Source organism: Hibiscus syriacus, unplaced genomic scaffold (genome assembly GCF_006381635.1).
Source record: "Hibiscus syriacus cultivar Baekdansim isolate YM2019G1 unplaced genomic scaffold, ASM638163v2 tig00004177_pilon, whole genome shotgun sequence".
Classification (NCBI taxonomy): domain Eukaryota; kingdom Viridiplantae; phylum Streptophyta; class Magnoliopsida; order Malvales; family Malvaceae; genus Hibiscus; species Hibiscus syriacus.
This window is the reverse complement of record NW_024062004.1, coordinates 27262-49296: the sequence shown is the minus strand read 5'-3', so window position 1 is coordinate 49296 and position 22035 is coordinate 27262. Positions and strand designations below refer to the sequence as shown.

At 34.6% G+C, this 22035-nt stretch overlaps 1 long non-coding RNA gene and 1 pseudogene across 1 annotated transcript; one reads left to right on the top strand and one right to left on the bottom strand.

The window, feature by feature from the left end:
* Positions 1–4173: 4173 nt before the first annotated feature.
* On the bottom strand, positions 4174–6245 carry LOC120191851. Its single transcript, XR_005522735.1, has 4 exons — positions 5963–6245; positions 5413–5586; positions 4684–4761; positions 4174–4604 (listed from the first exon to the last, which is right to left on the bottom strand). It is a non-coding gene; the product is annotated as an uncharacterized LOC120191851 (long non-coding RNA).
* Positions 6246–6902: 657 nt separating this feature from the next.
* LOC120191857 lies at positions 6903–21283 on the top strand (annotated as a pseudogene).
* The last annotated feature ends 752 nt before the right edge of the window (positions 21284–22035 follow it).

The following is a 22035-nucleotide window of genomic DNA, read 5'->3' as shown; positions in this document are numbered from 1 at the left end:
ATATTACCATAGGATTTTAACTTGAAAAAAAAGCATATATGATGTTTTAATGGTTTTCTATATGGTGAAGTATACAATAGGTCGTTTAATAATATTTAAATAATTACTTATCAATAAACTTTCAAAAATTATAAAGCGATAATTAAATTTACCAAGCAATTATAAAATATTTATTAAATTATTATAAAATAATAATTATTTTATAAAACAATCATTAAATTAATCAAATTTTATCGTTATTATAACGTCATATTAATTATTTTATGAGTGTTTGATAATAATTTTATAATTTTTAAAAAAATTAATAATCAAATAATTATGTAGATATAATTTATTGATCTTTTGTATACAACGTAATTAAATTCAAACATCATCTACTTTGACAATATTTTTTTATTTTCTACTTTGTTTTAATTATCCTAGGAAAATATTTTGATTTAATTGAAATGGTTGGATTGCATGTTGTTCTAGACTGTCAATACTACTTTGACTTGAAATTGCATTTCTCTAGTAAGTCATTGAAGTATGGGTGTGATATTGTGATTGTTAGTTTTTAATGATGGTGAAGAACATTTTATTGAATTTTTGTATGATATTAATTGAAATTTTATATAATAATAGTAGAAATAAGGAATAAAATATGACGATGAATGATTTTTAATAACTTTAAATGTAATTACATATAGATTATTTTGTGATAAGAAATATAATATTAAAAAATAATATGATAGATGAAAAGAAAATGATAATCCGTGAACATGTTATATATATATAAAGGATGGGAGTATTTTAGCAGTACTTTCAATAAACAAATGTCATGTCTGATTTAATAATTTTACACATGTATGTTAAACGTCGAAAACAATAATCGAGTTCATATAAGAGAGATAATAATTTTAGTTAATCTATTATTAATGCATATTATAGATTTTTTCAATCCTCTATGTTATTAATATTTTTGACTAATGAATGTGGTACATGGAACATTGTTGTATTCATTGTACCTATAAAATCACTTTAAGTATTTTAAGAACAATACGATGGATGAAAAATAAATGATGATTTTTAAATATAATATGCGAGATATTTAATCATCTCATGCGAAATTTTAGAAAGAAAAAAATGAAAGCGATTTTGCAATGCCTTCGATAGACCAGTGTTATAGATCTTTCGATTAATAAGGAAAGTAGAGTGTTTGATAAATTGTTTGTATAATATTTATTTATTAAATTAAATTAATAAGTATAAATAAATTTTTATATTTATTTAATAAATTAATATAAACAAATATATATTTAATTCGTTTATGTTTATGAAAAAAGTAATTTGAAAGTTTTTTTATATTATTTATTTTATAAGTTCGTTTATTTAATTTTCTTCTTTTATTTTTTATTATGAGTCCTAAGGACGTGAGCTGGTCCCCACAACAATCAATGCTCTCTTTTTATCTTTAACAAATTATGAATCACCACAAAAATCCAATTAAACTATCTCGAACTGAATATATTTTATTGAATTTTTTATTTGTTTCTTTAGTTAACATTTATGAACATATAAACGAATATATCAGCGAATGTTAAATAAACATATTGATAAATACTAAATAAATATGTTGATGAATATGTACGCGAACATTAAACGAATATATTAATGAAAGTTAAATATACATGTTTACAAATGCTAAATGAAACAAATACGAACATCTTAAAAACTAAAAATTGAACATGAACACGATATTAAAATTTTAAATAAATATGAACCGAACATGAATATCTTAAGAAAAAAATGAATGAATATAAGTACAATCTTATTCGTTCAAACTCAGTTCATTTACACCCTTATAATCAATCATACATTGTTTTTATCCAAAATAGGGTCATGCTATCGATCTTAAGGGGATGTTTGGTTCGCGGGAAATATCATTACCAAGGGAAGTAATCTTTTAGGGTGCATTTGATTCACGGAATGTAAGATTACCAGTGGGAATAAAAGATTAACAGGGAATAGAATTACTGGAATATTACATTACTGTGTTTGGTTAGTTTGGCAGTAATGTAAGATTACAGTGTTTGGTTGAAGGAATAAAAGATTATTAAAATGTATATTTTACCAAATTGTCATTCTTCTATATTTTCTAACAAGTGAAATTCTAAATATTTAAATAAAAATTATTTATATAAAAATTCTATTTGTTGATAATATATTACTTGGGTATTTAAATATATAATGTATTATTTTAATTTTAATTAATATTAAATTTTACATAATTTATGTAAAAATATATTAAAATTTTACATCAACATTTAACAAAATGTTTACATTGTAAAAATTCTTCATAGATATTTATATTAATAAAAGGATGTAAATTATTTTTGTTATCTAAGATATAATATTTATTATATCTTCTATATACAATAATTTATGTATTTATTTATTTTTTATATTTATACTTAATTTTGCATACTTTATCATTATTATTTATCTCATGAATTTATATTACAAAAACATAATTCAAATAAGTAAGAAAATATAACACTAAAAATCATATTGTCTATAATTTTATATTTCACCGTGATTCATCATTATCTTTGCTAATATTTTAATAAAATTATTAATGCTCAGTTCTAATATGATTTGTACTTAACTCTTGATTACGAAAAGCAAGCAACCCAATAATTCATGTTTCCCAACCTGTAATTCTCTCCGAACATACAAAAACCGACAGAGGCCAAACTTTGAACATACTAGACCATTAATTTCTTTCAGATCATATACAAAATACAAGTGGAATAGCTTACATGTATTTAAAGAGAATTCTAAAACAGTTTTAAGTGGTTGCTAATTCGACCATGTCCGAATTATTCTAAGATATCGGTCATGAGATTACTAATTCGGCTATGTCCGAATTATTGTAAGCATGTCTGAAATTTGACTTATTTCCGAATTATTTGAACTATTTGTAAGGTGAAAATGATGCCCTATTTAACATTAAAAGCTGTAGCGAAAACCAAATTTTTGAACTGATACTGTTGAGGATTAGTTTTTGGAGATAATCTAAATTTTTAAGCGTAAATAGTAAAAACGAAGATGATGCATAAAAATTTTGATACATAATTGTTGGGGTAAATAAATTAAGTTTGAATGAATATGATTTTATTTGTATTTGTTTATTTATTTTTTATAAGTATTTATGTTTAATTTGTATTCATTTAATTTTTAGTGTTGTATTTATGTTCGTTTATTTATTTTTTCAGAGAACTAACAACTATGCCCCAATTATTAACCAATATACGCTATATAAACAATGCACTCCATTATGAAGGGTCAAAACCTCAAAAACCAACTTTTTCAAATCCATATAAACGCTCTTTGTTTGTTCAGAACAATATACCCGAGTAATGTGAAGCTTTCCCCGAACACTGCCGGAATTATAAGGGTGTGGTATTTCAAGCTTGACTTCAATTCCTAGTATAAAAAAGGAATAAAGGCATATAATAACATATGGAGAATTTGAAGTTTAAACAAATACAATTGGTTTGGTTACCGGAAAATGACAGGAAAACGGTAATGAAACTTGGGTTTAATTTCAAAAGTTCGATCCAAACCCATTATCATAATTCAATTTTCTCAAATCGTTCTTCTACAGACCATAACCGAACAATGGAGAAAGGAAATCTAAAACGTATAAAAATAGTAAGAACTAAAACGTTTTGTTCAAGAGCTAACCCAAGAAACAAATACAAATAAGAATTGTTTGTTAGCATTGTTTCATAAGTACAAACAAATTAAGATGAACTGACCTGGATATACAACTTAACTATAGGATAAAATATCATAGAATAATCAGTTACTAAACAGTACAAACTAACCCTTGCAATGTCTTCCAAAAACAAGTGTTAATGAATAACCTAAACATTACAAGTGTAGCACCATATCCAAAGTTGCGACACACATGGTAGGAGAATCATCGCAGGCAATCATAAATACAAGCATATATAAAATATGTTACTGAAAGTCAAATTCTCGCAAAAATATATATATTTCATCATTCGTATGAGCCAACTTTTGGATAAGCTTGTGAAACTTATCAGATGTGCTTGTATTTATTTGAGATTGTAATTAATGAACATTTTAATTATTAGCTTATGTGCTTATCAGTGGAGACATTATGAATTTATACCCGGACTTCAACTCAACCAACCTAGCTACACAAAATATTGTAACCTCTGTGCTTGAGAAGTAGTTTAGCTGCAGTTATATTACATGGGGTCGGTTACCATCAGCAGAAGACATTATTTTCCTCAAAAAAAGGCCTCTAGAAGAATGAAAAACTACGGACTAGTTTCTCATGGAATAAGTTCCACGAAGAAATTTATAAAAATACCGAAAAAACACACGTATTGAACAAAGTATAGCACAAACTAAATCTAATATTACCACCTTGGAGATCTTCAGTTTAAAGGATGCCCGCCCATTTGATAATTTACAGGTCGATCAGAAGAGGCAAATTCAATTCCATCACAACTAACTAGAAGATGAGGTTCTTCACCATTTATCTTCTTAACGGGTAACCGATTAAAAGCATACAAGAGTGATGCCACGACCTTTCCAACAAGCAATGTGAAAAATTAGGTGCTGAAGGTAAAAACTGTACTACGAAATTAAACTTAAATACTAAATTACCTCTAGTTCATTGTTTACTGGCTGCCCAAAGATATCTAATAAAACAACATCCAAGGAAAAGATCCGACAACGATATGCCTGTGAAAATATAAGTTAAGATAAAATATAAGGAGCGGTAAACTCATATCATTCAGGAATCAATAAGGTTGAAAAACTGTCTTGTATTCTGTGAAATGAGCAAGATATACTCTAAGCTACTCTTAGTCTTTAAGTACCCATGTTCAACACATACTCAAGCTTGTACATGCAAATCTTGGAAAAGAAAATTTGCCTTTACAACAAATTCAGAGTAAATAGGCTATATTACCACATCAAATGCTAAAGATTGGGGATAAAAGCTAACATATCAGCAATATTTTCATACCAAGATAAGAATATCCTTTTACTTTTGAGTTTGAATGTCTTTACAGTTGGCCGGTTCTATCAGGCTTGAACATTTATTGCTTAGACTAAAGTAGTGGCATGCAAGTTAACAACCTATTACTTTATTTATTTCACAATCCGACATCAATATTGGGAGACATTTTAAAATTTTATATCAATTTTATGTGCATCTCCCAATAGATGATGAAAACAAGTAGGAAACAAAGCTCAGTTATATCAATAGGACCAAATAAAACCAATCCATTATGTTCACTCATTCCGAAAACTATCTCGAACATTTCAAACACCATGGCAAAATATTAAAGTAACATATGAAACTACAAATAAAGGTGCAACATATGATACCTCGTATCCGACATGTATCTATTTGTTTTGGTTTTGTTCAATCTCGGCGGTTAATCGTAAATCAGTGTTTCCAGGACTAGGAGCTTCTTTGAGTAGGCAAGTCAATGGTAAAAGCATCAATGTCTTTCCGTTTAGAACAAGTAAAGGGGACATGCTATTAGTCTCTGCATACACCTATTTAAAAAAAAGTCGAACTTAATAGAAAAATCGAAATCGAAAACTCTAATAAAGGTAAATTACTAATACAAATTTAAGAAAACGATCATCAAAATAATGAAGATTGTTGCTCTAGTAGGTGATAACAGGAGAGCTGAAGCTACAAAACAATGACGAATCATTAAAAGGAACAGAAAAATAAGAAATGAGTATTTTCCTAACATCCAAACAGAAAAGAAATCAAACCAAGAAAGATAGGACGTGATTAATAATTTCTTCTTGCAAACTACTCATTAAATCACATAAAAAACACAAAAGCAGAACAAAAACCAACAAGGAATGAGAAATGGGTGATTTCCCTAACACAAAAAGATCAAATTTTGAGTTGCTAAACCTGTTCAAGAATGGTTTCGGGATATACAGAATAGAAGTTGAAGATAGAAACCCAGAAGCATAAAACAAAACCCTTTTCTTCATCAACTTCAGTTTTCACTTATAAATCCTTCAGCAAAATGTAATATTTTTTTTCTTATTATCGGATTGTTCTCACCGAGAGCTCGTCGGCGAGCCCAAGGGAGAGGAGGGCATGGGTCGGTGGAGTTTAGACGGTTTTCTGGGGAAGGTTATGGAAAAATAGAAGGGGAGAAGATAACCGGTTTAAGAGTCTAATTGATTCAACTATGAATATAACCGGTTTAAGAGTCTAATCGATTCAACTATGAATATAACAGGACCCTATCAAATATCCTTGCTTTTACTTTATAGTTTACAACCTCCTCTTTAAGACTATTCAATCTTCCATTAAAGCTCAAATACTGTACAAGATTATGAAAAAATGGCAGAATGGATCCAAGCAAAACAACAAAAACTATAACTCAAGGTTAACTTAAATCGACTACATTAATTTTTATGGAAAAATTAAACAAGTAAAACATTTCCAGGAATAAACACACGAGGGAGAGGAGAAAAAATCTTACCAGGAGAACGATGAATTTTTCGTAGAGGCAAGCTCTCATGAGGGATAAGAAGATATCGCAGAGGTAAACGAGAAAAAGAATGGTATTTTAGCTCTTAGCACATGGGAATAAAAGAATATCTAACGGGTGTGTGGAAATAACATTTCCAGGAATAAACACACAATATTTAAATCATCAAGGGTGGAGTGTGCAGTTTTGAATGTGTATGATCCTTATATTGAGGCAGAAAAAGAGGCTTTTTTCAAAGAATTTTTGGATTATGTAGTAGTCCAAAATGTCCCAGTGTGCATTGGTGGTGATTTTAAAGCATATTTACAGTCGGATGAAAAGTTGGGGGCATCTCAAAATTGGCATACGATGGAGTTGTTCAGGGACTTTGTTCAACATTCTCAGTTAATGGACCTTCCTTTAGTGGGTGGCAGATTCACTTGGAGTAGCAAAAGGGACTGTCCAACGTGGGTCAGATTGGATCATTTTCTCATTAGTGGCGAATTTATGATTTCATTCCCGAACTTAGTTCAAAGTCTTCTTCCTATGTCTCTCTCGGATCACAATCCGATTTTGTTAGAAGAGAATCGACTGAATTGGGGCCCTAAACCATTCAGTTTCTTCAATTATTTATTAGAGGAAAAGGGGTTTGAAGAGTTGATCATTTCTAAAATTTCTAACCTTACCAGGGAAAATAATCGTAGAGGCATATTTAGTATTCTGCAAGGTACTAAAAAGGCGATTAAAAATTGGTTGGGCAGCAGGCAACATACTGATATTTCAGACTTCATTTCGAAGCTGGAAAAGAAAATTTTTTGATATGGAGTTGAATTTTCAAAATATCAGTTTCTCGCAACAAGATTGGAGGCAGTTATTGCACTTTGAGAGTGAACTATAGAGGTTACACATGATAGACGAGAGGATTTGGTTTCAGATTCGGAAATATTTTTTGGTTGTTCTGTCATAGGAAGAAAATAATACAAGGACAATTTCTAGAGAGGAGCAGATTAGGATCGAATGCGTCCTATAGCTCTAATGCCATGAACATATATGAGAAGAAATTAATTTCTTACACTTTATTGCTCTAATAGTAACTTACAATTTATAAGGAAGAAATAGTCTAAGTTAGTAATGATTCCTAAGATCAGAGAATTAGATTAGTGACTATTTACATAAAGCAAACTCATAGAAATAAGGAAAACAAAAGGATTTTATCCCTTGATTCTTGGAATTCTAACACTTTCTTTTCCTTTTAAAAAGTTGACCAGGTTGTGGCAATTGCAAGTGCTGTACTTGATGGTTTTAAAAGTGAATCAAAAAAGATGGTAGTTACACTAGAGGATATGGAGCGTGCATTTATTCCCCCTCAGCATTTCATTCGCCTAGTTCAGAGGCGGTATGTTAAGATAATTTTTCTTTACATCTAATGATTTTTTTTGGCTTTCTGGTTTCCTTCTTCAATAATATTTTTGATAGGAATAGTAGGTCTCGTTAAAAACCTCCCTCGTAAACCTCAATTAGATAATTTCATAAGATACACATTACACTGTAATGTGTATCTTATATTAAGATAATTTCAACTAGCTGAAGGAGGAAAAGAGTACCTCAATTTATTAATAACCCAGAATTACATAAGATACACATTACACTGTAAACCTCCTAACAAAACAAAACATAACATCAATAAGGCTATGAGCGTTCAATAATGTCCTTAGCAGAAACTAATGCACCAATGTCCCCAACCAAGGACCTAAAAAATGAAGGGGCAAAAAACGGCCTCAAAATCTATTCCACTGCTGATGAACAATCACTTTCTAACACAAGTCTTTCTTTCGTCGCTCATTGAGAAGATAAAAATAAATCAATTCCCTCTTTAATTGCTTTCAATTCGGCAAACATAGGAGGACATGGTCCCATAGCAGTAGAAAAAGAGATAAGAGTAGAGCCACTCGAGTCTTTCAAAATCCCTCCAATTCCTCCATGTAAACCATCAAACCTTACTGCCCCATCCACATTGAACTTAAAAAAATCTGGTGGAGGAGGGTACCAGCAGGGATCCTTCTTCATCTTAGAAGGAGAAATTACAATACCGTCTGCAAGCCTTGTATCCCCTACCAGTTGATCAACCTGAATATTAGCATGAGGAAATTTTGCTAAAAACCATTTGGCCAGCCTGAATCTCGAAATGAAAAACAATAAAGTCGTGTCAAGTTTTCCATTTTCGAACACCACATAATTCATATCCTTCCATAGACCACAAAATAACACCGGGGATAAACTTCCAAATAGAAGACGTTGCCATAAAATAAGACCAAGAACAAAGTAGGGACTGGATCTTTAGGCAGAACTGTAGCTAAATCCCATAATCTTAGGAATCTATTCCACAGCTCCCCTGCAACCGGAAAAAAGAGAAAAAGATATTGAATTGATTCTTCATCCTTAAGACATAAAGGACAAAGAACATTATCCAAAGGCACCCCTCATTTCTTCAGCTCCACTCTAACAACCACTTTATGGTGAGCTAGCTGCCATAAAAAAGTTTGAACTCTGGGAGGAACCAATCCAGCCCACACCCATTTATTCCACTGATAATTCCCTCTAGTTCTGCCATTAAGTGTCAGTCTACAAGACTTAGCCGAGAACAAACCATCACCTTCCCAGACCAAGCCAAAAAATCATTAACTGAATCGATCAAAACAATATTATCAAGCATTGACATTAAGGAAATTCACTGATCCAATTCCCAATCACATAAATTCCTCCTTAATTGGATATTCCAAACCCAACCTTTGTTTTCATAGCTATCAAAATCAACAACTTTCCCCCATTTATTATTAGAAAGAGCAAAAATCCTGGAAATTGATCCTTTAGAGTTGAGTTATTAACCCAAACATCATTCCAAAATACAATAGCTCTACCATTCCCCACTTGCATCTTCGAATAAAACCTCAAAGAGTCTCCAATTTCATCCTTTTTCTCATAGTTATTTCTAATTCCTCTCCAAATCCAAGAATCTTGAGAAGAACCTGTCGTACTTATTGAAAGGGATAAGTTATTGATATTATGCTTGCAACAAAGCATTTTCTTCCATTGTGAATCCTTCTTATTAGCAAACTTCCAAACCCATTTCCCAAGTGACACTCGATTGATTAAACTCAAGTCCAAGACACCCAAGCCACCCTCATCAAATGGTTGACACACCACATTCTAATTAACCCAATAAATCCGTTTCCTTGCTGGACCTTCCCCACAAAGGAATCTAGCCATTATTGAATTCAACTTATGATTTACCTTAGGAGGAATTTGAAAATAGACATGAAAAAAATCGGCAAGGAGGATAACACCGTCTTCACTAGCACCAATCTCCCAGCCAACGAAAGTGATGAAGCTTTCCAGCCTGCTAATTTGGTAGAAAAATTCTGGATCACTAGTTCCCACAGCAACTTAGAATTCTTAGTTGTACCAATCGGTAAACCAAGGTAAGTCATAGGGAAAACACCCACCCCACAGCCTGCCTCAGAAGCCCAATCCTTTAAACGATCAGTTTCCACATTAACACTATACAACTTACTTTTGGAAAGGTTAAGACTTAGCCCAGACATTAAACTAAAGACCCTCAACACTTTCCTAATATTCAAAATCTGAGTAGGCGAATCCCTGCAGAAAATAATTAAGTTATCTACAAATTGCAAATGGGTTGAAATAAAGAGATTATCCTCCATACCAATGTTAAACCCTTCGAACAGACCACAGTCAACAACCTTGACCAACATTAGGTTCAGCAGTTCCCCGGACAATGTTAAATAACAGAGGAGATAAACTATGACCTTGTCTTAACCCTTTGCCCATCTGGAATTCTTGAGTAGGAGAGCCATTAACAAGAACCGAAATAGAGGCAGATAAAATACAAAATTCAATCCATGAAATCCACTTATCACCAAACCCCATAACTTTCAATAACCTCAAAAGAATCGGCCATTCCACCGAATCATAAGCTCGTCAGAAATCAACCTTGAAAACAACACTTTTTCTCCAAAAATCAATAGCTTCATTGGCTAAGAAAGCACATTCATGCAACTGCATTCCCGGGATAAAGGCAAACTGTGAAGGGCTTATAATATCTTTAATAACAGACACAAGCCTTCTGGATAAGACTTTGGAAATAATTTTATACAGACTACCAACTAGGCTTATTGGTCTGTAATCTTCAATGCCTTCCGGATTTCTGATTTTGGGAATCAAAGTAATAAAGCATAATTGACCCCATGCTCCCAATCCCTCCCACTATAAAAATCATCAACAAATTCCATAATAAACGCCTTCAGGGTTGGCCAGAATTTCTTAAAAAAATCCATCGTGAAACTATCAGGACCCGACGCTTTTGAACTGTTGAGATCAATTTCATCCACCTCTAGGGTTGATTTCGAATTGTAGACAGCCTTGAAATAGTCAAAATAGAGCCTCTCAACTTCTCCGGGTTTGAAATAACAATACCACCCACCTTCAATGCTGAAATAGAATTAATTTTGTTCTTATTAAGGGCACATAAATGAAAAAACTTGGTGTTTCTGTCCCCCTCATTATTTCACTTCAGTCTAGACCTCTATAACCAAATACTCTCCTCATTCCTATGCAAATTCCACATTTCCTTCCTCGAAAAATCAATCAGCTCCCTTTCTTGATTAGATATCCCCCACTCTGAAACTTCAGCTCCAGGCCGTTTATCTTAGCTTCCAAATCAGAAATTGATACCGAAAACCCCCTAGGATTAATCCTTGGCCAATTCTGGATTTCCTACTTAGTTCCTTTAAGAATAGAAAACAACCCCCTATAACCGATGGCATTCCGCGAATTTGTAATAGAATTTTTGACTACCCCAGCAAACCCCTCCTTCTCTAGTAAATAATAAAAAAAAACGAAATGGCTTAGGACCCCCAATTATAGCTTTCTTCTAATAACACCACTGGATTATGATCCGATAGGGATTTGGGCAGCCTTTTTTGGACCACATTTGGAAGATGATTTAAAAAGGAACCAGAAATCAAAAATCTGTCCAGGCTAACCCAAGTGGGGGACTCTCTATAATTGTACCATGTGAATCTCCCCCTACTAACGGTAAATCCATCATATTATAGAGCTGAATAAATGATCTAAACAGATCCATAGAATGTCAGTTCTGAGTAAATCTACATTTCTTCTCAGAGACGAGATAAGCATTAAAATCCCCCCTATGCAGACAAACACAATCAAACTACTCACAAAACACATAAACTCCTTGAAAAACTCCTCTTTGTCAGCCTCAACTGAAGGACCATTCACATTTATGATTACACATTCAAAATTACTCAACTTAAATTTCCCTAATAGTGCCATAAATCTTCTCTGCTTATGTTATGTACTGACCTCAAATGCATCCTCATTCCATAAACACATCAAGCCCCCTGCCGAACCTTCGGTTGAAAAAAAAAACTACTGTCTCTCAGGAAATTGGCCCCTAACTTCCTCCTCAATCCACTTCTACAATCAGAAAGTTTAGTTTCTTGTAATAATAGAAAGGACGACTTTTCACTAATAACCAGCCTAGCCACTGCTCTGATTTTTTCCTTTTTCCCAAGCCCTCTCACATTCCATGTAATAAATTTAAGATTTGAGATTTGATATTAGTCTCCTAAAACACCCCAGTCACTCTTACAAAAACGATCATGAACCATCCCGAGGCCCTTTCATCTGCATCTTAACAATCTCTTCCTCTAACATATGATTCCCCCTTTAAACAAAATTCCCAGCATGTCACATACCTCCCTAGTAGCAGCAACTTCAATCCTAGCTTCAACATAATCCTGTGAAGACTGTGAGAGTTCCCTGACATGATCCAAAGAATCCCTGACCATGCTACTAATCACCCTTCTATTAACTCTGTCATAAAAGTCTATGATCACTTTCCCCTCCGAGCACACACTTCCAGAGTTTGTAGGAGCCACTCTTAACCTTCTCTGAGAAATTATGTTATTTGACAGAGAAAGGACCTTGACTGGATTACTAGATGAGGCATGATTATTAACGTGTAATAAATTTGAGACCTCCTTAATAAAACCTGAACTGGTTCAATCTCGGGAAACCAAGATTCTGTCTCTTACACACGAATTTGAACAGCTATATTTGTCACGGTTGAACCTGTTGTCCTCTATGACCACCTTCAATGACTTAGAACCAACCGGTTTATCCACAGAACCAAGATCCCCAAGAATATCTCTCTGCCCAACAGGCTGCTCAATAACCAAGTGGACATCATTTTCTCTTTGCAATGATTCCTCCTCCTCTCTTATGTTCATCCTCCCCAACTTATTAAGATCATCTTCTGAGTCTTGCATAGGATAGTCTGACCTGTTGTTAGGCTGAAGAAAAAATTTATCCCCGATCCATTTAATATTAAAGGCTAGCCCAGTAGGACAAAAATCCTTAGAAGAGGCAAGAGAAGGCTCATTACATTCGGTTGGACCTTTTCATCTGGGAGAAAAGATTCTCTTAATCCCAAACCCACGTGGCCTTCCACTTGAGAAGTCCTATAATCCATAAAGACTGACTGCCCACAATGAGAAGTACCTACTTTTGACTTACTCGATAAGCCTGTCCCCTACTAACACCCTTCCCACCACTACACTGTCCATTATTCAACCAAGAGCAGACTTTAAGCCTAGAATTCTATGCAGAATGAATTCGGTCTACTGCCAGAATAGGACAACGATCATCCTCTGCCTCGAAAACTGCATGATCACTATTCAAAATTTGTAAAAAAATTCTCCGGTTAAATCAACACAGACCCCATGGTAATCTTAACTTTGAACAATCTACCATAGGAATCCACGGTGACCGTCTCAGGGACATCGAAGGGACTTTCTACCCTGAGCAGAACATTTGCCGACAAAAAATCAGTTCTGATCTTTGAATCATCCTTAAAACATAAAAACCTCCCCCACTTCCCAATAAGTTGTTCCATGAAAAACTCATTCCTGCACCGAAAAGGCAAACCCCACAATTCAATCTGGCACAAAGCCAAAGGAACTTCATTCTCATTCAAAACTGGAGCCAACCAGTCAAAACACAAGGACAACTCATCATTCTTATTCTCCCAAGCAAATGAGAATTCATCAACCGAATCAAAGGTGATGATGCAAGCCTTCCATGTATATCCCCATCTTGAGACCTGGATTCTCAATCCCTCAAACTCCAAAGCTTCCTTGACTGACTCAAATTCAAAGAAAGGTTTCATAATCCCAGTTAAAGAACGTTTAACCCAATCCGCATTGTCTTTCTAGATATACAACTCCCTAGCAATCCTCATCCCATTTGCTTTTTGACTGGAACCCTCCAGGAGTGGCCTAGACACTAGCACTCTATTCTTATTGAAATTGGACTGCACAACCTCCTTATATGATCTGGAATCCCTGAAGCAATCCATCGGCTGAGCATTCCTCTCAATATATAAAGTAACCTGCTTAGAAGTCGAAGGCACCACCTTTCTCTTCCTCTCAACAACCACCCTCCTATTTGACTTCTGATACTTAGCAACCCCCACAGATAATCTCCTCCCATCAAACCACTTACCATTGATAGACTGGATTGCTAACTTCCTACTTTCCTCATCAGCGAATTGGACAAAAGCAAAAGTAGAGGACTTTTAATTTGATTTCTATAAGAAACGTGGAATGAAAATTCTTAAAATCAGACCATAATGATCAAAGAAATCCCTTAACACACGCCTTGAGACCCTCTTACTGAGATTATCAATGAACACGGTCCATTCTTCCTCATCGGAGGGATAACGACTATTAGCACTCCCTCTTTTTCTCTCTCTACCTTTCTCGCTCATAATTTCTTTTTAAATTTTCCCCATAATGAATATTTTTGTTATTTCTTTCTTTAATAATTGAAGCTACTTTTTCTTTAGTTTTATTTTGACTTTCTTATCCTTTACTTTTCAATAGAATGGAGAGATAACGACGAGAAGATGAGGTGAAAAACCGGCCCTCCAAGAAGGCACCTGATGCTGAGCAGGCAATTCCAAATTGAGTTTGGACTTTCTAAGCGTCTCTGTTAGATATTTTATAATAATAAGCTTATTGGTGACTATATTTCTCTAACAGACTGATTGTTTTCTTCATTTCTCTTTTTAGGCAATTGGTCTTCAAACCGGTGGACAACAATCTGAGGGAAACTTAAAATCGTTGAAGGATAAATTAAGCAAGAAAGAAAAAGATGTACCAGAAGGATCATCCCTAAAGACTGCTGGACCTGGTGGTGAGATAACAGCAGGTTAGTAGTCAAACTGAGCATCTGGAAAATATTATCATGAAATTTATTATTTTATCTACTGTCCGGAGTCATAGCCTTGAACTTTTTCCCTTTCCTACAATGCCGTTGCTAAATGGTATTTCTATTGATTGAGTTGTTTGACCAGAAGAGTTCTGTGCTTGTGGAAATATCAAATTTAAAGCAGTAACCTGCTAAATAATGAACATGTCAATGACTTGATCTATCTCTCAGGAGTAGAGCCACAATATGTAAGCAAGGGCACTTCACCATCCCGAAATTCCCAAAACAAGCAGGTTTTAGTTTGAATCTATAGAACTTTATGTTTTGAAATTCTAGAAACATTAAAGGTCAGGATTTTAGCAATGGATATAGAACACTTCACATGTAAAAACACCGTCTTCGTTTTTGTAGCACATTTAAAATTAGCTGACCCTTATTCCCATATGTAATGGGGTAAGGGGAAGGTAGGATAGTAGGTTGCTCCTAATGCCAGGTTGAGAGAAGCTTCTGTGGGAGACCTCCGAATTATGAATTTCCCACCGTGGGACTCGATCCCACGACCACAAGGTTAAGAGCCTTGTGCTCTACCAACTGAGCTGGACAGACAACTCCTAACAGTGCTACTTATAACTTATCAATAGTCCCCATTATGAAATGTTCAAACCTGACATCCCCCCAGCTGGCAGCAAACATGTATTCATTCAACCTTTATGCTTCAATAGGTAGAAAGGACAGTAAACTTATCATCTAATGTTACGCTATAAAGTAGGACATGAATTTTAACGACTAGATTACCAAGTTTTACATCCTTCCTACCAGTTAAGTATTAGTTTTCTTTGGTTTAGCTGGTACAAAAGGCGGGAACAATTAGGAGGGATAAATGTGTAAATAAGCCTTTTCGTATACAAATACTATGCAAGTTCGATTACAACTATTGGCCATTTATTGAAGCTTATTTGGTTTAGCATCAATTGTATGTTTTACATGCAGGGTTTTTATTGAAGAAAAGTGGAAAAACAAATGGATGGAGTAGACGATGGTTTGTTTTGAATGAGAAAACTGGCAAGGTTACTGTTTTGTGCTTCAATTTATTTTTGTTGTTTCTATCTTAGCGTGGGAGAGTCTGTATAGTTGATAATCCATATTATTTTCTCTTTGTTCAAGTAATGTTGCTTAACAGTTATCTTTGTTGCAGCTTGGTTACACAAAAAAACAAAAGGAAAGGCATTTTCGTGGTGTCATTACATTGGAGGTATGAAATTGATGTTCAGTTCTTCCTCTTCCTTGCTTTTGTGAGACTGTTGTTGGGTAGTCACCCTAATATACATATGCATGTTTTCTTATTGTTGAATCCTTCATTACTGAGAATCCCTCTTTTTGTGATTATAGAAGTTGATTAATTTTTTTAGTTAAATTTTAATGATGCAACATGTACAATATGCATTCCCTATTTTCTCTGTTGCTTTCTCTTTGCAAGTTGTTTTATATGTTCTGAAATAATTTGAGAATAATTATTGATAATGAAAATATTCAACAATCAGAACACATGATAAATTTGAAACGAAAAGTTAGTGACAGAAGCTTCAGCTTCTCTCTTGAATCTAGGTGACCTAACACCGTTTCTTTTATTTCTTCCCCGAATCCCTCTCCCTCCTCTCTAGGTTGACCGCTCCTTCGCTATCACCGTCGTCAGACGTCGTGCCGGCTGCCACCTCCGGTGGCCGTTGACCACTAAAACTTCAAGATATGTTCGCCTCAATGCCAAAAATAAGGATATTGGCTTCGTTTCTTGAGGGATATACTGCATCACAGTGGATCTACACCGAGGTTCACCATATCAGTCGCCGTCGCCGGTGGATTTTTAGGCACAAACATCCTTGGTTGACTCGATCCGACACCAGTAATCCAAATCTAAGTTTAGATTTGCGAATAAAGGCCCCCATATTCACAAAAATGACCGAGAACAATTCAGCTTGGAATATTGCGATCTCCTTCGGTAGCCACTGGTTTCTCTCGGAACAGAGGTATGCTGCTCCCGGGGTTTTTCTTAGCCTTCCCACCTTTGAGATTAGCTAACGGAGGAGCCAGAATATGGTTAATGGCCCCGCCTGAGATTTTTGATTCAAAGCTGGACACTAGGAGGAGAATACGGGATCTCCAATCACTACTAGAAAATAAAACGTGCGTCGGTTGTAAACAAAAGAATCCTCAGTGGGCTTCGGTTTCCTACAGAGTTTTCATGTGACTTCAGTGCTCCAGGAAACATAAATGTTTAGGTGGCTAGATCTCGTTCGTTCGTTCTACTATCTTGGATTCATGGTCCGACATCGCCTTAAAGAAAATGGAAATGGGTGGTAACGAGAAGCTCAACATTTTTTTAGCACAATATGGTGTTTCTAAAGAAACCGATATTGTTACCAAGTATAATACTAATACCGCTAGTATTTATCGTGATCGTATCCAAGCCCTCGCCGAGGGCAGTGTATGGAGGGATCCACCAGTTGCAAAAAAACTACCAATGGTGGTCCTGGTGGTAATCGGAAGCAGCCGTTGAGAGGTGAAGGAAGCTGGGGTCAGGGGAAGTCCAGATCGAGTGAGGATATACATATGAGATCCCAATTGGAGGCTACATCGGCAGAAAAGGAAACTTTTTTGGTGAGGAAAATGGCGGATAATGAATAAAGGCGAGAAACTCTGCCTCCTTCACAACGAGGGGAAAATGGGATTGGGAGGTTACCTTTAGTATCGGCATCACCAACTCAATCTGCCGCAGATGTTGTCCACGATGGAATCAAAGAGTTCACCACAAAGGGGTATTGTGATGATAAGTCTACCGAAGTAGTAAGAAAGGGGAAAATGGTTTAATAATTGGTGGAAGGAAGGTAATAGAAAATACAGTAAAGGGTATAAAAGTGGATGTTTCTATTTATTTATTAAAAACTTACCAGAGAAGATCCATTGGAAAAGGTTTGGATCTCTATTTTGCACCCACAGTCGGGTAATTGATGCTTTCATTCCAAACAAAATAAATTCAAAAGGGGTACATTTGGGATTCATTCATTTTGCAACAATCGAATAAGCAAGGAAAGCGATTTCAAAAATGAATGGTTCTTATATTGACAACAGCAAAATTAGTGTTTCTTTGGATAAATTCAAACCTCGACAGTCTTATTGGAGGAAGTCTTTGACAACTGCTCACCGCAAGTCTGGGATGGAAGTTGTTTCGAAGAATAATCATTCTGAAGTTGAAGGTGTTGTGGACGAAGATATACTTCAGGTGTTGAGTAAATATCTAGTGGGATGGTGTGAGAACTTTACCAAAATTGGTGATATTGCTAGTCAAATGCAAGCCAAAGGCCTCACTAGATTCTTGCTAATGAGAGCTGCTGGAAATTTAGTTCTAATGATTTTTGAAGACTCTGCTTCGTTGAGAAGTATGAAGAACAAAAAATCAAAGACTCTTTCAAAGTGGTTTTCCAAAGTTTAAGCTTGGTCAAAGAGTATGGTGGTGGAGTGTTGTCGAGTGTGGTTAGTTTGCGAGGGGATCCCTTTTCACGCTTGGAATTGGGAAACTTTCAAAAACATTGCAGATAAGTGGGGCAAAATATTAGCAATCGACGAAAGCTGTCAGTTTCTTTCATCTTTTGATCTGGCAAAAATTCAAATCCTAACAAAGGCGCATGAGAGAATCGATGAATACTTGGAGTTGAAGGTCGGTGATAATTTTTCAAAATCATGGTGCATGAAATAGAGTCTTCCTTCAAACCAAATTCTTGGGTCCCTGACGAAGTCGATACTTCATCAGATCTCGGTTCTCTAATTGAAACTTTGATTTAGTTTTAATGGTTGCAAGTGTTGGTTTTCCTCTATGTTATGTCTTTCTACGTTTTTTTATTTGCTATTGCTGGAGGTGTAACTTAGAAATAGGGCGATTATCTCTGGGATTTTGTGGTTGAGGATGTGAGAGTTTTAGGTGATTCTGGTTTTCTGTAATGGTGTATATCCCCGTATGAGGGTATTCCATGTTTTCATATGTATTCGGCGTTCTATTTAATAAACTATGTGGTACTCTTTTCTTCCTTCTAATGTTCGTTAACATACTTATTAGTATGTGGACGAATACGAAGGGAGTTTTTAATGAGACCTCCAACTTTTATAAAAAAAAAATAACTATCACCAAAATTTTTGATATATGGTCTGGAGTGTCCTTAATTCCTTTCTTGGGAAATCTTATGGGTGTAGTCCTCAATCACTTGGTGCATTCAAGATTTTTCTCCCGAGTGCTCCACTCGGGTATTGATAGAGAAAGAGAGCTTCTTTTTGTACTAGTTGTAAATTACTTCAGTTATATTTTAAAAAGAAAAGACTAATGTGTGAGGGAGAATTTTGTTCATAGATTGCGTATAGGAATCCTGTTATTGTTGATTGGGATTAGAGAATTGTTTCCTTTTATATTGCTCTAATTTATAGATATGATCTCTATCACAATGTTCATATTGAAATATATAGGCTTTTCATCAATATCAATTCCCGCTTCTCTAATTATTTAATCATCAGGAATGCAACATTGAGGAAGTAGCTGATGATGAAGGTGGCTCATCCAAAAGTTCCAAGGATAAGAAGGGAACTGTACCAGAAAAATATCCCAGTCTTATATTCAAGATAACTAGCAGGATTCCATATAAGACGGTTTTGAAAGGTTTTACAAGTTCTATTAAATTGATTTTGTTGTTCCTATACCAATTTGCTTCTTGATTATATGCTTCAATTTCATTTTGCAGCTCATAGTGCTGTTGTGTTGAAGGCTGAGAGCATTGCAGATAAGATTGAGTGGTTAGAAAAGTTAAAAACTGTTGTTGAATCTAAAGGAGGTCAAGTTAAGGTTGAGTCCAGACCTCCTATGAGGCAAAGTCTATCTGATGGTTCACTCGTGAGTTGTTATTTTCCCTTTGATTGAGCGAGTTATTGGTTAATTCCAGTTAGTTTGGGTTGCTTGGGGAGTTTGGTAGATCTTTATTGATCTTAGGCTATTTTGGTTTAGATTGGTTTTGCTAATTTGGTCATTCAATTTGATTGATCAATTTTTAGCTATGAATCAATCTTTTCTTAAAAATTGACCATTGCGCAGCTTGACCAGCAAAAATACAGGATGTGTATCCATCAAATTTTTCGATTATCAAGCATTCCTCTTCAACATTACTCATGTCCCCCTTGCAGGATACGATGGCAAGAAAACCTGCTGATCCTGAAGAAGAGCTTCGGTGGATGTCCCAAGAAGTGCGTGGATACGTGGAAGCTGTTCTCAACAGCCTTGCTGCCAATGTTCCAAAGGTCAATTTATTCTCCTGAATGACCTTTTTCTGTTTGTCGCAGATATGTCATTTCTAATCATCTTTTTTTTTTTTTTAAAGCAGGCCGTGGTTCTTTGCCTAGTAGAGAAAGCAAAAGAAGACATGCTTATTCAGCTATATAGCTCTGTTAGGTCAGCACTAATTATTTCACCTAGTTTACAAGGAGTAAAAACACACTTTTCATGTGAAAACTATGCCTTTTAAGATTAATCCGACATTCTTAGCGCTAATGAAAAATATCAAAAACAGTCTTCTGTCTTCTTTTTGTTTATGCAATTGACATCCATGCATGGCTGTTGAAAATCGTTCTCGTCATTTTTTAATTTTGGCGTATATATTTTTATGGTTTTTTGTTGTCTTAGTCTTCTTTGGGGGAGTAACTTTACTCCTTTATGCTTTGGTGGTCAGTGCCATAAGTGATCGTAGGATTGAAGAACTGCTCATGGAGGACCAAAATGCAAAACGCAGGAGGGAGAGATACCAGAAACAATCTTCTCTTCTTTCGAAACTTACAAGGCAACTTAGTATCCATGACAATCGAGCTGCCGCCGTCTCCAGCTGGTCTAACGACAGTGCAGCAGGTATTATTTTCTTGATTCAGTTTGTGTAATCAAATGATGCCTGGTTCTGCAATGATGGTTGCATTCACATTGTTAATACTATGTGCCTGTAGCATGCTTGTTTTGTATTGTAATGATTTTATGACTCCATACCTGAAATTCTTGTAATGATTTTATGACTCCATACCTGAAATAAGAATTTTCTTCCCTCTTTTGTGATATACAGAAAGCAGTACACGGGCAAGTGGAGCCTCACCAGGTGATGACTGGAGGAATGCATTTGATGCTGCTGCAAATGGACCTATAGGTTCAGGTAGATACTTGTTGAATGGTCATAGCCGACGGTATAGCGACCCAGAACAGGATGGGGATGAGGGTTCAGGTTCAAGATCCAGCAGCAGTAGGACACCGACTAGGTTGCCACCTGCACCGCCACAGTCTGGTTCGTCTTACAGATACTAGAGAGGAACTTTTAAATCACTTCCATTCTTTGCTGGGCATTTTGATCTTTGTTGTCGAATATTTCTCGAGCTAAGCTTATATTGAGTAGCGTTTGTATAGTTTAGTTAAAATTGTTGGAAAAATGATTGGGTTGAAAAAAGAAAAGAAAAAAGCTCGTTTGAAGGAAATTTTGGATATAAATTGATCTTATTACTAAAACTATAAAAATGATTATATATATATATATTCTGTTCTATAATAATATATACACTTATAACATCTTTGTTTGAGTTGGATTTAAATATGATTATAAAATTTATTAAATTTTATTTCCTAATAATTTTTGCAAATCTTATCTATTAAATTAATATTTTCTAAAAAAAAGTTTATTGTTAGTTGGCGTAAGGAAAAAGATTAGTGTTAAATTTAATGAAGTTGCAGGAACTTTACTTCGAGAAATTATATGATTGGCTACTTATTTTTCAATTATTATTATTTTTATTTAGGGTAACGAAAATTATGATGTAATCAGATATAATATTTCTAGTTCCTACAATTTACATATTTATTGTTTTGATCCTAAAAATAGAATTACTATTATAAATTTTGAATTAGGATCAAACTGATACAATTTATAAAATTTGGGGGTCAAATTGTTGCTATATATTTTGAATTAGGACTAAAAACGTTGATGACCAATTAAGTGAAGTCTTTATTTAATTCTGGAAAAATGCATAGATATTCCTAGAATCATTTGGAGTTGACTCAGTGAAGTTGAAACAAATTGCATCTTCTTTCAATGTTATTATGTACAATGTCTTCAATGTATTTTCATGA